Source organism: Crotalus tigris, unplaced genomic scaffold (genome assembly GCF_016545835.1).
Source record: "Crotalus tigris isolate CLP2741 ecotype Arizona unplaced genomic scaffold, ASM1654583v1 scf7180000024472.5447098, whole genome shotgun sequence".
Taxonomy (NCBI): Eukaryota; Metazoa; Chordata; class Lepidosauria; order Squamata; family Viperidae; genus Crotalus; species Crotalus tigris.
This window is the reverse complement of record NW_024100643.1, coordinates 3,601,006-3,618,148: the sequence shown is the minus strand read 5'-3', so window position 1 is coordinate 3,618,148 and position 17,143 is coordinate 3,601,006. Positions and strand designations below refer to the sequence as shown.

The following is a 17,143-nucleotide window of genomic DNA, read 5'->3' as shown; positions in this document are numbered from 1 at the left end:
TTTCTGGCATGTTTTTAGTTCTGTTTATTGTTCTGTTTAAAAAAACAACTTGGAGAGCCTTCTTAAACCTCGGACCTTAGAACAAGTTCATCATGCACCAAGTCTTCAGGATGTTGACATAAAAATCATCATTCCAGATGACTTACTAGCCTCCGTCGGCATGTTTGAAGCCTACCCACATAACATTAAAGATTTATCCAGTTCATATGTGGGAAGAACTATTTTCAATTCATAGTACTCCCTTCAGCATCCAGGTTCCCCAAAATGAAGAAAAGCCTTCATGGGGCATTTCTGGACACACAATCTTAATAAACATATTACTGAATATTACAGTCAATTAGCTGCATTAACAGGATATCCTATAAGCAATGTCTTGCATTAGAGATCCACAAGATTTCAGGGGAGTGGGAGACATCCTGTAATCATTGTTTTCAACAGCAGGGAACAAATAAAATATTTCTGATTCCAAGATGACAGAGTAGTATGAACCAATGCCCTTGTTGACTCTGTGACTTAGAGGATATTCATGTATTCCTTTCCAGTGATATCTATACTGGTCAAATTAGTTTGCAAGATGAGAATCTTCAAGATACAAATGACCTAGTTGCTCTCTTCCAGCCAATAGATTTTCTTATATTGCAGGGGAGGAGCCCATGTAGCCTTACTAGCTATCTGCTGTTTGTAGCTGCAGGGGTCCCAGAACTATTAAGACTCTTCCCAACTATTATAAAAAGGGGCTGGCAAATATACTTATGCAGGCAGATAATCTTAAGTTCTAAGGTCTCTAAAAGAGGAGTGCTATTCTGATTTCAATCTCATTCTGTTCAGAAGTGTCTCCACAGCACATACCATAAGATACTATTCTGGTCACTGAAGGATGGACTTGACAGTCCAATCTTTCTAGATATGGGGGGTTTACAGAGAAGGCTTATATAGGATCATAAGTCAAATCTCTAATTGTAAGAATTAGACAGATCGCTTGATGCTTCTTTAACTGAATATACCACACAGGTCAGTTTAACTGAATATACCACACAGAATATACGCTGTGTAAAAATAGAGAAATTCCTTCCACTCTCATAAGAGATGGCACAGAAGTCATGTAAAATTACATGAGGTTAAACAATGAAATATGAGTATCTTTTTAATTTTAGATGGAAAGGTGCACTTTATACATCATTCTGATAGCTAATGATTATAGTATGGGTAAGTAATTTGATCTAATATATAACAAGAGCCGAGGTGGCGCAGCAGTTAGAGTGCAGTACTGCAGGCCACTTTAGCTGACTGTGTTCAGCAGGTCAGCGGTTCAAATCTCACCGGCTCAAGGTTGACTCAGCCTTCCATCCTTCCGGGGTAGGTAAAATGAGGACCCAGATTGTTGGGGGCAATGTAAATATATATATATTTACATATATATATATATATATATATACACATATATACATATATATATATATATATATATATATATATATATATACACACACACACACATACATACATACATACATACACATACACATTGCTTACTGGTGTACACCGCTTAGAGAGTGCTTGTACTTAAAGCGGTATATAAGTCTCATAAATAAAATAAATAAATAAACATTGTTATGTTCTTCAAAGTTAAGGCGAATAGATCCTAGCTCTGTTTACAAAATGCCTTAAGATTGGAGGTGCATCAAAGCTAGGATCTCCAGGCCAAATCACAAGTGCCTAATAGACCCAGAATAGCAAGCACTTAGTGGCAAAATTCAAGACCTCTCATCTGCTGCATTGCTTGTTTAAAACATATTTTATTAGGAGGTAAAGAGCTGGATATACAAATTGCAAAGTACAGTTGGGGATGCTCATTGCTCTACTGCAGGGGTGTCAAACTCGCCATGTCACGTGACATGTCACAACGTATCGCAACTTTTTTTTCATTGCCAGCTATCGAGTAGGTGCAGTTTCGGCATGATGCATCCGGCCCGTGGGCCAGCCAGCAGTTTGACACCCCTGCTCTTACTGTGTTAAGAGGCGCTGTATTCACCAATTACAATGCTTTTTCACATCCTGCCCTGAGAGACATATAAAACAATCTAAATACTGAGACTCAGGAAAATGGGAAAAAGATCAAGATGTCTGAATTCTGGATTTCTCAATCTTCTGATTTATGCAAGCATGCATAAAATCTGCCTTACATATTGTTCCTACTTATGCCACAGAACTAGTAAAGGAGCATTTTGGAAAGAAAATATTCTATTTTGTTCCTGAACACTATTTACATTGGTTTTGTCCTATCCCTATGTGATACATCTCTCCTTATTGGCCAGCATATCCATGTTATCTCTAGATACTTGTTATCTCTAGATGTTCCCATTGCCATTTGCAATATAGATATATCTAGGATTCCTTGATACAAGACATCACCTGTTGTGATGTCTAGGCTCCAATTTAACTTCTTTTGCCAATAGTTCTTTAGTCCCACAAAATCAAGCTGTAAACAGAAGCTAAAAACCTCTTTGCTAGTTTCCTCATTTGATTTATTTTTCTCTAATGTGTATGACATCACTTATTCCAAAAACAATTAGCCTGAAAAATATAGCATAAGTGTTTATAAGAATTTTTTTCAATAAAATGGAGCTTATTTCCAAGAAATATCCATAGCTGTCAAAAGGGGGGGGGAACTAACACCATTAAGCCCAAGGCTTAAAATCATCTATTTGTCAAATAGATGTTTTAAGATAGAGAAGCCACATGCTAATTTAGAAGACTTCAAGTTCTGAGCTGTTGCCAAGTAAAAATATTAAGAAGAAATTGGGATCACAACCTAGAAAAAGGCCATGAGAAATACTGAGGGCTAGAATGCACCTCTCTGTGGAAAGTAGGTTAAGAATCCCCAACTTCCAGAGCCAAGGAGACAAAAGGAAAATCACAGAAGTGATAATACCTGCAAAGAAATTTCTATGTCACCCTATCTGTTAGCAAACAGATCACAGAGCAGAGACAGATGTGCTTTGTTATGTTTCTTTTCTTCCCTGTCTAGGCAATATGTCCTTTCATGCCAAAACTGAAATCAAAGGGGGAAAAAAAATTGCAGACAACCCAAACATTCTGAAAACTAGAATAACCCATTTGTCTGTGGAATACTTCGCACACAGTGCTTTGACTTGATCTCTGAGGAGAGTAAAAGATATGCTTTAATGGGTGTGATTACATACTGGAAGTGGCATTTCAATTTATTTCAGTGTAAGGGGAGACTTGAATTTTAAACCATATTATTATTAGATTTTACATTATTTTTATGTGCTTTCTGCCACAATGACAGAAAGTAGAGTGTTAATTTTTAAACCATTATGCCATGAAAACTAAGAAGTGTGCCAATTGTGCCTTTTTCTAGTTCAGGGGGCTCTGGTCACTCATGGCTTGACAAATGAAACACATTCTATTTGGGGATGCCCTTGAAGGCTGCACAGAAGCTTCAACTGGTCCAGAATGCAGTGATACAAGTAGTGACACATATCTCAGTATACCCATGTAATACCTTTGCTTTGAAAGCTGCACTTGTTCTATCTGCTTCAGAGTACTTCAGGGTCCGTTCTGCCTGATTAATTTGATCTGATATGGTTGGTGTCTGAGTTCCTTCAATTAAATAATGCCCTCTGTCAGGACCCTATAATCAGTCTCTTTAGAATAAGATTCCTATAGAATAAGATTCCCCTCCAGATCCCACTCCAGGGTTTTGAAGGAGCCTGAAGACCTAACTATTCACCCATGCCTTTGGTGAGGAGGATCTCCTTTTAACCAAGTTTATTATTCTACCATTTTTAACTTTTTGTTTCTTATTGTTTTTATTGTCTTGTTTTCAAAATTTAAATATTCTATAAATTGCCCAGAATTAAATAAATTTAATAAATAACAGTTTTGTCTTAGAGCTGAACTTCAGGCAATCTGAACTGTTTCTAAATTCTAGCTCTTTCTAGCAACAATTATGACTGAAGTATTTGGGCTCAGCAGGCTAACTGAACATTATATATGTCCAGTGACAATTGTGCAATTTACCTCTATTTAAATGATGGAATCCAAAGAAGGAAGCAAAATGCTTTTATTGATTTTAGACCTACCATCTAGATAGGTCTAACCCTTCATTACAAAATTAATAGTTATTGCTGCAGTAATAAATTGCAGGCTTCCCTAAAGCCTAGTGCTTTCTAGGTGTTTGTACAATTATTGTTAGAATTCTTAATCACACAGAAATCCCAGTCAGGTTGAAGGCAGCAACATCAAACACATAATATTGAAGACAAACATCACACACTGCACAATTTTGAGGTAAGCTACATTTGTTGTGAAATTATTAGCTGGAATTTAACTTTTATTATTAGCATGTTAATATTAGTATTTTAGCACGGCCTCTCAGTCTACTATGAAGTTTAGGAAACCACTGGACCATCTGTGATCTGTTGGTCATCATTTCAAAGGTATTTCCTTAGCAGATTTCTCAATGTCTTCAACAACAGCAGAGCTTCTAATATACTGCCTTCATAGGAAAAGTTGAAATTCTGGGAGATATTCATAGATATATCTGCTATGAAATTAGCCCACATTTACTGAATAGCACAATCACCAGGAGTTGACCACATCAGACATTTTATGACATTTTGTATTATTTCATAAAATGTTTTATAACAATTGCCAAATTCCAATTCCATGTAACTCATGATTTTGAATGCATTCTGTAAATTAGCCCATTTGAGGTCCTTTACTTCAAAAACTTGCTCTATGATGCTTTGTTTCACAGTTAAAGGTTACAAACACAAGAATTTTAATAATATGATAAACCATTTTTTCCTGTTAGCAAAAGCCATCTCCTTTGATGTGCAAAAACTACCTCTTTCAGGGACTCACAATTAAACATTCTGAAGTCCTTGATTGCTGCTAAAGGAATGGGAGAGGGGAGATGCAACATGTTTTAAGGGTTTTTATCTTTTCTCACATCTAATCTTTTATTGATTTGTTGCTCTGATGCATGACATGCTGTATATTGAATTGATCCATATTTTTTTCTGTACTTTATATGAAAATTTCACCCATCATTTCAATAAAATGCTTTTGGTTTTGCCTAAAGCATTTGTGGTCCACATAGGGGGTGTTTGAAAAAACCACTTTGCAAAGGAACTAAGTGTTTCTGTCAAATTCAAGAACTAGGTTCTTTACAGCTTGTCATTCCAATACTTGAGTTTTTTTAGTATGTTCCAGCAAATAAACTAAAAATGTCATTGTAGTTGCTGAATTATTTGTTCAAGTTAGCCTTGTTTGTATTATTTTGTACAATTCCTCTACAGAAGACTCTACATCTGATTAGTTAACTAGCCTTATGAAATTTGGAGACCACTTATCTCACTCTGAGTGACTTTCCCAAGTTTATTCCCACTACAACACTACGTTTTCATTCTATTGTTACTGTATAGTATATACAGAAATGTGCCATTAGATTCTGACTTACCTTTTCTGCCTAACTCAGCATTAACACATTAAAAGATCATCCGTTTCTTTTCCTGAGCCAAACTTATTTTTGAATTTTTTTAATCCACTTTAACAATGAATAGTTTTGTTTTGTTTGTTTCATATTAAGAACTTGTAACAAGGATGCCTACTAAAATACTCCAGACAAAATTGTTTTATTCAGTGAAAAGTGCGAACCAATCTTAATAAGCCCTTTCAAGCCCCGGATGTATCAGATGTTATTTATCAAAAATTTCGGCAAAAAAGGCTTTCTTTAACAATGATGATGATGTTGGAAAGAACCTTTCAAGTCTTTGAGTCCAACCCCCTGCTCAGGCAGGAAACCCTATACCATTTGAGACAAATGGCTGTCCAGTCTCTTCTAAAAAATTCCATTGTTGGAGCATTCACAACTTCTGGAGGCAGGTTAATTGTTCTGTCAGGAAGTTTCTTCTTAGTTCTAGGTTGCTTCTCTCCTTGATTAGTTTCCATCTGTTGCTTCTTGTCTTGCCTTCAGGTGCTTTGGAGAATAGCTTGACTCCCTCTTTTTTGTGGCAATCCCTGAGATATTGGAACACTGCTATCATGTCCCCCCTCATCCTTCTCTTCACTAAACTAGGCATACCCAATTCCAGCAACTGTTCCTTGTGTTATAGCTTCCAGACCCCTAATAATCTTTGTTGCTCTTCTCTGTACTCTTTCTAGAGCCTCAACATTTTTTTTACATCATGGTGACCAAAACTGGATGCAGAATTCCAAGTGTGGCCTTACCAAGGCATTGTAAAGTGGTATTAACACTTCATGTGATCTTGATTCTATCCCTGTTAATTCAGCCTAGCACTGTGTTGGGTTTTTTTGGCAGCGCAGCACTCTGCTGGCTTATATTTAAGTGATTGTCCACTAGGACTTCGAGATCCCTCTCACAGTTACTACTATTGAGCAAGGTAGCAACTCTTTTACTTTTTTCACCATTGAATTTCATTTTGTTAGATAGCGCCCACTGTTCAAGTCTGTCCAGGTCCTCCTGTATCTTAAGCCTGTCTTCTGGAGTGTTGGCTATTCCTGCCAGCTTGGTGTTAAGTCTGCAAATCTGATTAGTTCCCCATCTATTCCCCTCATCCGAATTATTGATGATGATTTATTCAGCATATGTTCAGAGGCTTTTTCCAGTATGTATGTATGTATGTATGTGTATGTGGATACACACACACACACACACACACACACAAAGAAACACGCACAAAGAAACACGGACAAAGCTAGTGCTTTTCGATGAAGAGGGACATTTTATGCTGTTTCCTCCCCCCTCCGCTTTTTTTTGTCTTCCGCTCTCACCTGAGGCAAAGTGAATTCCCCGGAACGTCAGAGATTGATTTTTACCACGCACGCGCTGGCCAGCCAACCTTTCCATTGTAACGTAAGCGCATTCATTCCCCCGGGACGAGGCGGGGGGGGAGCAGTGGCACAGCGAGCAAAACAAGAGATGACGATGGACTAAGCTCTTTAACTAGCGCTCACGGTAGGACTCGCGCCCATGCGCACGCAGGAAACGGACCGGGTGGGGGGAAAGCAGAAATCCCTGAAAAAGGAAGCTGAGGAAAGCCGCGCGTTCTCGCGCGAGAGCTTCTACGCAAGCGTATTCGTTATCTTCCTCAGGACTAGCCAGAGAGCGACGCTTTAGGAAAAACGAGTGGGGGGGGCGGGCGTAACGAGAGGTTGACTGACTGACTGCCTTGGTTGGCTGCGACGAGGGCCACGTAGCGCTGCGGCGGCGGCGGCCGGCGGCGGCAGCAGCAGCAGGGAGGGCGAGCGAAGGATAGGCAGAACCACGGCGGAGGTAGAGGCAGAGGAGCCAAGGCCTAGTCCTGAAAACAGGCGGCGGAGGGGGCTCTAACCAGGGGAGGGCAGGAAGGAAGGAGGGCCCTGACCGCCCTCTCCTTCCCCCTCCCCTCCCCCGTCTAAGCATGGATCGCGGCGGCGGCGGCGGCAGCAGCAGCGATGGAGCGGTGGAGGCGACAACGGCGGACGATCCCGGCCTGGGTGAGTTCGTGCAAGGAAAGAGGCCCAGTTGGCAAAAGGAGCAGGACTTGATGAGCCCCTGAACTTCGTTCGTTCATTTAGTTATCTCCCACTTTTCCAGGAAGTGCAGTGATACAGGTTTCCAGCACAATTAAAGTATATTTTGTCAAACGTACATATGAGCATGTACAAAGTAACTGATATTGATATGCTTTGGATATCAGGTAGGCATGATCATCTTGAAACTTACATTTGGAGCAATATTTCTTACAACCATCCTTCACTCTGCAGAAGTGGTGGTTATAGAGCTAATGAAAACGGTTATGAGCTTGATTACTTTGAAGACTTTTAAGTTGAAGTTTATTTGAAACACAAAATTTTGAAAAGTTGAGATAGAAGTTGGCTTTTTCTTTTTTTTTCTACATATAGAAAAAATATTTACTTTGACACTTCAAAAAGGATTGGATTTCACTACCTGAAATTTTTAGCTTTGAAATATCTGAAGAAGAGGAAGTAGTATCATGTGTATTTTGCATCCTTACATTAACAGTTCCTTTTTGTTTTCTGAATTCCACCAGAAAGCAAAGGGATTCTTGGTGATTATAAACAAGAAATACTATTTAATATTTTTTGACATATGTATGGTTTTCCCTTTCCAACCTAAAGACTGCATTCTTATATACTATTAAAAGTAATCTCCACTGAATATGCATTTAATAAAGATTTGCTGTAGTTCAAATAATGTAAGGAAATCTGAAGCTATTTTCCATGCTCTTCTCCAATTGTGAAATACACTGAAGTTATCCAAATAGATTAATAAATAAAATGTCAATGTCTGCATGGTTATAAAATACTTGACAGCATGTGGTTTTTATAAAGCATGGCTATGTATTAGGCTTTGGGTGATACATCCATATGAAATCTGAGTTCAGACATTCTGCATAAGAATACATCTTATTCTTCAAGTGCTAATCTTTTGTTGCATGTTGAACAGTATATTTCTTCTGATAAATGTTGAGAAAGATATTGTGAGAGAAATTGATAAATTGTGTTTGGAAAGCCAGCATTGTGATTGAATTAACATAAATATCTGTTCTCCTTGATGTTCTACCTGACAAAATAGTACAACTTGTAAAATTACTACTCCCAAGAAAAATGTGCAATTAGGAAACAGACCTGCACTATTTTTTTTTTTTTTACAAAGATGGGTTTTGCAATAGTTATAATACCTTTAGATGGAGATGGACGTGATATTTCCCAGAGCCAAGAACAAAATGGAGAGAGAGGAAATGTGTGGAATCGGAAATATATTGTACTTAGAATACTTGAAAATATTATACATTACTGGCATCAGATGTTAATGGGGCTGGCAATAAAAGAATAAAGAAAACAAAATTGATAGTATTATAGAAATGCTTAACAACCTGAAAACCAACTCATTCTGAGTTATTCTTTTTTCCCTATTATCTTTATGCCTAATAAGTAGTTACTTGGGTAATATACTTGCCAGAGTTATAATAGTTCAGATTTTGTTTGTGTACAACAACTTTATGGAACAAGGATGCATAATTTACATCCTTCAGAAAACAGTTTCCACTTTGTGTTGAGATATATTTATATTTCTTCTAGATCAGTGGTTCTCAACCTGTGGGTCGGGACCCCATTTGGGGTCGAACGACCATTTCACGGGGGTCGCCAAACAAGGCTGTCCACCATTTTTTCCCCTTTTTCTTTGGCCACGCCCCTGACACCCGGTGATGTATAAGTGGTTGGGGGTCACCACAACATGGGGAACTGTATTATGGGGTCGCGGCATTAGAAAGGTTGAGAACCACTGTTCTAGATGCAGTTCAAGTTTCTGGTTGTCATCTTTAAAACCTTTCAGGGCTTTGGACCTGGGTATATCTGGGATTGCCTACTTCTGATTATATCTGCCCACCCAATGACTTCTCCCTTCCTTCATCTATGAAATTGCATTCACATTCTGTTGATTTTATAGAGGATTTTAAAAACTGCTACATCATCAGGATAGAGGAATGTTATGAGTTTGTTTTGTCTTGGAGTATGGTTGCAATTGTTATTGACGAATGATATAATTACTTGGTGAATAGATAAGATGATTTTTTTTGTTTTTTTTCTCTATTTTTATGTATTTTTTAATCCTATTTACAAATGAGGGAATATAAGCCATGCAGAGTTGATAACAATTGGAATAGCACATCAGCCTAAATCAGGGGTGTCAAACTGCCGGCCCATGGATTTCATCATACCGAAGCTGTACCCACCCCATTGCCGGCAATGCAAAAAGAGTCATGATACGTCGCGACACATCACGTGAGGTGGCGAGTTTGACACCCATGGCCTAAATAAAGTAATAAATGGATAAGTGAATAAGTAAAAAATATATTCAGGTTAGTGTGTGTCTGAGTAACACTACTTTTAACAAGAGAAAGATGTTTAAATCATATTTATATTCTGTATCATTAATGCATAGTAACAATGGTACAAAGGAAATTGCTATGCTGATGTTCTGTATATTATATGCTGGAGAAATAGAAGGCTTAAAGGAAGACATTAAGGTAGTTGTATCATGATTTGTATTACGTGGTTAGGAAAGGCAAGAATATTTTCTAGTACCAGTAGGCTTAACAGTAATTCTAAAACATGGATATTAGCCAGATGCACTGCAGCTTTGAGATATTACAATCAGTGGAAGTGTGTATTTCCCAGCAAACTTACAGATAAGAAACCGCAATGATTATAGTTGCTATAATAATCTGTGTTCATTTGGAGGTACATTAGTTCTTTCAACTTAACATAATGAATAAAATGTTTTCTGCAGTGGCAGCATGAAGGGGAAGGATGCTTTAACTGATTTAAAATTAATCTAGATTTGGGAGACACATTTTCATTCTACATTCTAGATAATTTAATTAAGAATTGATTTAAATATTATTTATTTTATTGCTTGCTTTAATACATATGCTGGATTGCTTGTAGTATGAGTTAATGACAGGACAGTTTCCGGACAATTACTGAACTTATGCCTCACTTCAAATTAAATTCCAAAAGGTGCTTTCTTTGGTTGCCATGTGAACCTGGCAGAAGGCCCAGCTGTTTTAAAAAGTTGCAGACATGTTTATGCTCCAGCATCCTCCAAAGCATTTTTAAAGAATCAAATCAGAAATGCTACACAGCCCTAATAATGAAAAGTCTTCCTACACTATATTATGAATGCAAACAATACTTACAGATACTCATAGCGTAGCATATTTGGTGTGTAGGCCTGGAATTATTGAGAACCAGAATCTATACCATTTTCTTTCTATGAATGTTTTGAGGGTGATGATATTAATGTTATAATGAATAGAAAAACCACAAGTTAAAAGAGAATACAGTGAATACAAGTTTTATTTGCTTGCATTGCCCATATCAATCCTCTTCCCAATGTGACCACCTTGTATTTCCAAATTACAGCAGTTAAGTAATGGAATAGATTTATTTGTTAGTCTGTTCTGACTTATGTTAACAAGAACTATGGCATGCCATATGAAATCAGTATATGCTGCATTATAATGAATTCTTCTTGGGTATGTAATGCATCCTGCATGGAGGATAGTAATTAAAGTACCTCATAAAGGCTAGTTTCAGGATGGATAATAATGATTTTTTTAAAAAATAAAAAAATCAGATATTTTTTATTTAAATTGGATTTTTTTATTTTTATCAAATGTATTTTAATAAAATACTTTTGGAGTAAAAATCTATCTAAATATTCTATTTAAGATACATTAATAATTTAGTAGTTTATTCAGCATGAAATGGAGCTTGGTTATGTAGCATGAGGTTGTATATTCTGCAATATTTACATTTTTTATAAACTCGTTCAATGAATTCAAGCTCTGCAAGCTGAGATAACATGCACTGCATTGATGCATTCACACAATTTCATAATAACCATGAGATAAATCATAAAACAAAGTTCCAGAATATTCCTTTATCCCATTTTTTTTGCAAGTGTATGTATATTACAAACTGTATGATTGTTTGAAGAGAAATGCATCTGTACCAGGCTCTAAGTGTTTTAATTAAATAAAAGAATTTGAGTAGTTTTCCAACTATGTGTGATTAACCTATTAACCTAAAATTGGTTCTGATATCACTGTTTTACTAACATGACAGCTTATTATTCTAAATAGAAAACTATCATTTTATTTGCAAATAATATTAAAGATACTAACTACCATCAAGAATGAGTCCTTACATTTAAAGAGCACCTGTCATTTCAGATCCATCATGGCAGCACCTGTTAGCGGGCATCCACTCACCTGCTGCCCGCCACATCCCTTACCGTGTTGTGTCACTGCGGCATCACCAGCTGTTCCATTAAAGTGAATGGGACTGTCGGTGAGTCAACAGCGGGTCAGAGGAGGGGTCACTGTGGGACAGAGATGACAGTTGCTTTTTAAAAATTATAATTTAAATCGAGTTGATTTAAATCAAGCCTTTTTACTAGTGACTTAAATCATGATTTTAATCGTCTTGATTTAAATCAAATCCATTCTGGCTAGTTTCAAGTTACATCTACCAATACTTTATTGATTTCAATTCTGAGTTGTTTCTTGTCCCTTAAGTATTTGACTTAAGAAGCTAAATGAGCTCTTATTGGTAGATCTGTCTCTTTTTGCCCTTATTAATTAAAAATGGGATGATGTTTTATACTGGGGAGTATGTTACATTATTGTTACTATTTTGGATGTCTTATTTTTACAGTCAGTGCTTCACTCTGTACATTATATTAAGTTGCTGAAGAATTTTTTGCTTGTTTGTTTTGGCTTTAATCCCCTTCGTGTCATCAGAGTCACTGTTGCGGAACTGACAGTTATTTAAAATGGTTAAGTAAATAAATTTTTAAAACTCTTACAATCTTAGTATACAGGTATAATATATCACTTCCTCTTCAATCTTGGATTCCAATTCAGCTAGGATTTTTAACAGAGAATATAATAAGTAACAATACTGCCTTTAACACCCTCAAACAACATCTGCCTATCGCAGGTCCTTGAGAAGAACTCGAAAGATGGCTAAAAATGCCGAATCCTGTCTAAATATCTGACTATGCAACCAATAAAAAATAATTACATAACACAGTCGCCAAAATGATTAAATGGGACATATGTAAAGATTATTATGTGCCAGTAATGAAAAATTGGTAGGAATATAGAATTGAAAAAGTTGTTGAAAATGAGGAGATTAAAATACTGTGGGATTTCCAAATACAAACTGATAAAATCTTTGTTCATAAAACACCAGATTTAACTCTGATTGAAAAGAAGATAATTGATGCAGCAATACAAACAGATAGTAGAAGAGAAAACAGAATTGGAGAAGATCACAAAGTACCAAGATCTGAAAATCAAAGTGGAAAGATAATGATATAAGCAGGCCCTGATGGTCCTAGTGGTTATTGACATACTGGGTGCCATACAAAAAAATTTTGGATGACACTTAGAGAATCTGTGCATTGACAAAATTTCCTTCTGTCAATTACATACAAAAGGCCACATTACTTGGATCCATGCTATACTATGCTGGTATATTACAACATCCTAAATTCTTAAGAAGAACTCACTGCACACAAATACCAATACTAACTAAAGAACTGGCAGTTGTGATAATAATCATTCAGCATTGACAAAAATCACAATCAGTAGATTTCAAAGGCAGCTTTATTTGAAACAGTTTACATCTTGCCATCATACTTTAGCATGAACAAACAATATCTGCCTAATCCAGATCCTTTAGCCAAATCCAGTCTAAATATCTGGCTGACTATGCAATGAACCTTCATATGATTCAATTTTCATATGGATATTTAAATGCAGCTTTCATGGACACTGTAAATTTATTATATTTCCAGTAATGAAAGATTGCTTTGTGATAGAAATTGAATACTTTGGTAAAGGAATTTTTCTACCTTTTGTATCACTCATTTTCTCCTTCCCCAGTATTGTTCATTTCACATACATGTGCATGTGGAAATGTGCAAAATTCTGTGTTTTGTTCATTTCCACCTTCCCATGAATGTATCTTAATTATGAAATACGTCTTTTCTATATGTTAAAGAAATTTGAAAAAATATATCTAATGTTTGTGTCTTCTTATAAATAACACAATAAAATAATGTATTATTTGTTATAATTGACAGTTTCTTGAATATATATTATTCTGGAAAGTACGATCCAGAAAATGTCATCCTGTATTCTACTAAGAGATTCTTCTCTAAAGGGCAACTTTTATCTTTATTTTATCTTTTATCGTTATTTGAGTTCTGCAATGATCAGAACTCAAAAAAGTTCAAATCTCAGATTATTATATGTACAATTCTTTCAAATTGATGGATATTTCATTGCTGTATCATTTAATTTTTTCCCCTCACTGATATCTTCCCATGCAACTTTGGATGGAGGAAAATCTAGTAAGTTCAATGGCCTCTGGGATCCCATTAATTTTTTTCTTCTAGTTTTATAAATGTAATTTGCTTTTCCAGTTAGTATTCGGGATATGCTAGTACTGGCAATTCCTAATAAGAATAAAACTGATAAAATGATGCAGCCTGGTGGTCAGTATTATTCAGAAGAATAGATAGATTAGTATTTTAAATTACGTGGTTGTACCTGTTTGATAGATTATGTGCTATCATGTTGGTGTCCACTTTTATCATTCACACAGACTGTTATTCTCTAGACGATCTGTCCCCAATTTGGACCTTCAAGACTTCCAGTGATGCACCCATTTCAACTGTACTGTCCATCTACCTTGCTGGTGGGCAATCCCCTCCTTCTGATTATACTACACTCCGATATGTAGGTTTAGATCAGTGGTTCTCAACCTGTGGGTCGGGACCCCATTTGGGGTCGAATGACCATTTCACGGAGGTCACCAAACAACGCAGTCCACCATTTCCCCCCCCTTTTCCTTAGCTGTGCTACTCCCTTTTATTCTGTTGGCTTTTGAAAGCCAATAGAATAGACTCCCTGAATAGAGTCTAATTCTATTGGCCTTCAGAAGCTAATGGGAATTGTCCAGGCTGTCTCTGCCCTGCTGAGCCGCCAAAAGTCCCATTCTGCAAACGATGCGGCACCAGTTGAGTAGTCCTCGACTTACGACCGGTTGAGTAGTCCTCGACCTACGACCAGTTGGGGGGTCGCAGCATTAAAAAGGTTGAGAACCACTGGTTTAGATCATTTTCTTATAAACTAATGAACATTTTTGACTCATTAATTGGGTTATCTTTATTTAGTTTTAGATCATGTGGAAAATCAGATCACATTTTAGGTCATACTTATGCAGAAATTCAATTTAAAATTCAATTTAAAAACCTTTAAGAGCAATTGTATGCTTAAAATTCATGGAACCAAGAGATTTTTTTTCATGTATTATGTTAACTATGGCTTTTTAGTTGGGGGGAAAGGGAGGAAAGAAGGAAGAAAAGAAAAAGAGACAAAGATAAAGAAAGGAGAGAGAGAGAGAGAGAGAGAGAGAGAGAGAGAGAGAGATAATATGGAAACTTTGATCAACAACTCAGAAGTGTGTTGGTTGTGTGTATGTATAGTCCTTGCCTTGGTACAGGTGTTTTACAGTCCATAAAGTACTTCCAGCCATCACAAAATATCCCTTCCCCTGCCCTGGTCATTCGGCTGCATTGACATTGGAGAATTGACAACTGGTTTGCCTTTACAACTGGTTGCAGTATGTTGCAGTCACCTGACCACAGTTTGCAACTTTTTTGCTGGTGTCTACTTGATTTTCTTAACAGTGGTTAACAACCCCTGTAAAACATGTCAAAAGGCTAAGTCTAGTCACATGAATGTCTCAATTTATGACCGCAACAACTTATGACAGGATTTCTGTTCCACTTCTGATCATAAGAAAGGATCTTATATGTCCATATACTGAACAATATACTTACATTGATGGTTGAATTAGGGAAATTTTACAATTCACAAACCAAAATGAGGCAGCTAAGATAAAACATGCTAAAGAAATAAGTAAAATTCATACATATAGAACAGTCATGTCAAACTCGTGACGTCGCATGACGTCTCAGAACTTTTTTCCCATTGCACAGCAATGGGGTGGGTGTGGTTTTGTCGTGACACGACCAGCCCATGGGCCGGCAGTTTGGCACCCCTGAGTGTAGGGGGAAATCTGTCTCCACTTAGCTCTTAGGAATGTTCTCTATTCCCCATCCCCTTGGTGGATTTGCACACGTTAGATGTAGTGTTCGACTTCAGCTCTTAAGTAGTTTCTTCAACAGTGTTTTTAAGGCTCAAGCAAGGCTTATGAAACATTTCTTATGTGAAATATGTTTGATTTATTTTAGAGCATGCTAGCCATTCAGTTAAGTAATATTATTTTAAAAAACCAGGAGCTAGGTGATTAGCAATACCAAAAAAAGATTCTCATTGAAACTACAGTATATTGAAGAAACCAGAGCTAGTGCTTAGCATGAATCAGTTATGTGTCCAATAATAGCAAACAGCTTCTGCAATATAACAGCCTGAAAGATTAACTTAGCAGAAAGTATGCTATGGAAATTTTTCTCAAATAAAAAGTTCAAATTATTTATTCAGGGTTCTTCTTTTAATGGAGAATGTGCATAGCCATGATCTGTTTCTCATTCAGAGATTACCTAATCTAATTGTGCTGAAGGAAAAATAGTTCAGATAATGTAAAATGATTCAAGGAAAATATATATTTTTTTACATAAGAAGATACTAACACATGTATTCTTTATTAGCATCATACAAGTAGTCCTCAACTTACAACTGCAATTGAGACTGGGTTTTTGGTCATACCTCTTGTCTTTGCAGTCATAAATCAAGGCACACATGACTGGACTTGATTTTATGATATTTTTTGCTGTGATTCTGAAGTGAATCTCCATGGTTATTAAGTGAATCTATGGTTGTAAGTGCAAACCCATTTTACCAAATGAGTGTTTTGTGCTGGAAACGGGCAAAAAGACATTGTAAATCATGGTCACATGACTGTGGGATGCTGCAACTGGTCCTAAAGGTGAATAGGTTATCAAGCACTTGAAATGCAGCAGGAGTGGCACAACATTTTACAACAATAGAAGTGCTTTATGAGCTATAAAATAATCATTCCAGAGAGGCTGTAATTTTAAAGGGTTGTTAAGCAACCAGTCATAATTGAGGATTACATAAAATTATTTATTAGCAACCTAAGTATTTATGCTAATGTTTTATCTCAGTAATATAAAAATAATCATTTGATAATTTTTATTAGTTTTTCTTTCTTTTGCGAGCACATAAAACATTTTACTATTTTTAAAAATTAATGAAATTTTTGCTTATTTAGGCTTTCAATATTTTTGACAGATTTCTGATTTAGTTTTATTTACAATGGGATATTTCACACTATGTTCTGCAAAATGCTAGGGTTCTGTGAGAGACTAAGGAGGGGAAAATCAAACATAAGCAAGGAATTCCATAGCAATTTTTCTGACAACAGAAGGAATGGGGCTTGTTCTTCACAAAAAACCCTCTCACTATGGTTGCCACTTTGAGGATCAGAATTCTGGGATTAAAAAAGAAAAAGAGTTCCTGTG

The 17,143-nt window shown here is 36.5% G+C and overlaps 1 protein-coding gene across 2 annotated transcripts in view; it reads left to right on the top strand.

Annotated features, from left to right (window-relative positions):
* The first annotated feature begins 6,491 nt into the window (after window positions 1-6,491).
* The window catches only part of ZNF652 (zinc finger protein 652), a 62,966-nt gene continuing 52,314 nt past the window's right edge, over window positions 6,492-17,143 (top strand). The window contains exons 1-2 of one of the 2 annotated variants that reach the window (XM_039333204.1): window positions 6,492-7,527; window positions 11,796-11,913. The gene's annotated coding sequence lies outside the window, so the exon portion shown is untranslated. The remainder of the gene's footprint in view (window positions 7,528-11,795; window positions 11,914-17,143) is intronic. The other variant, XM_039333206.1, reaches the window with a different exon arrangement.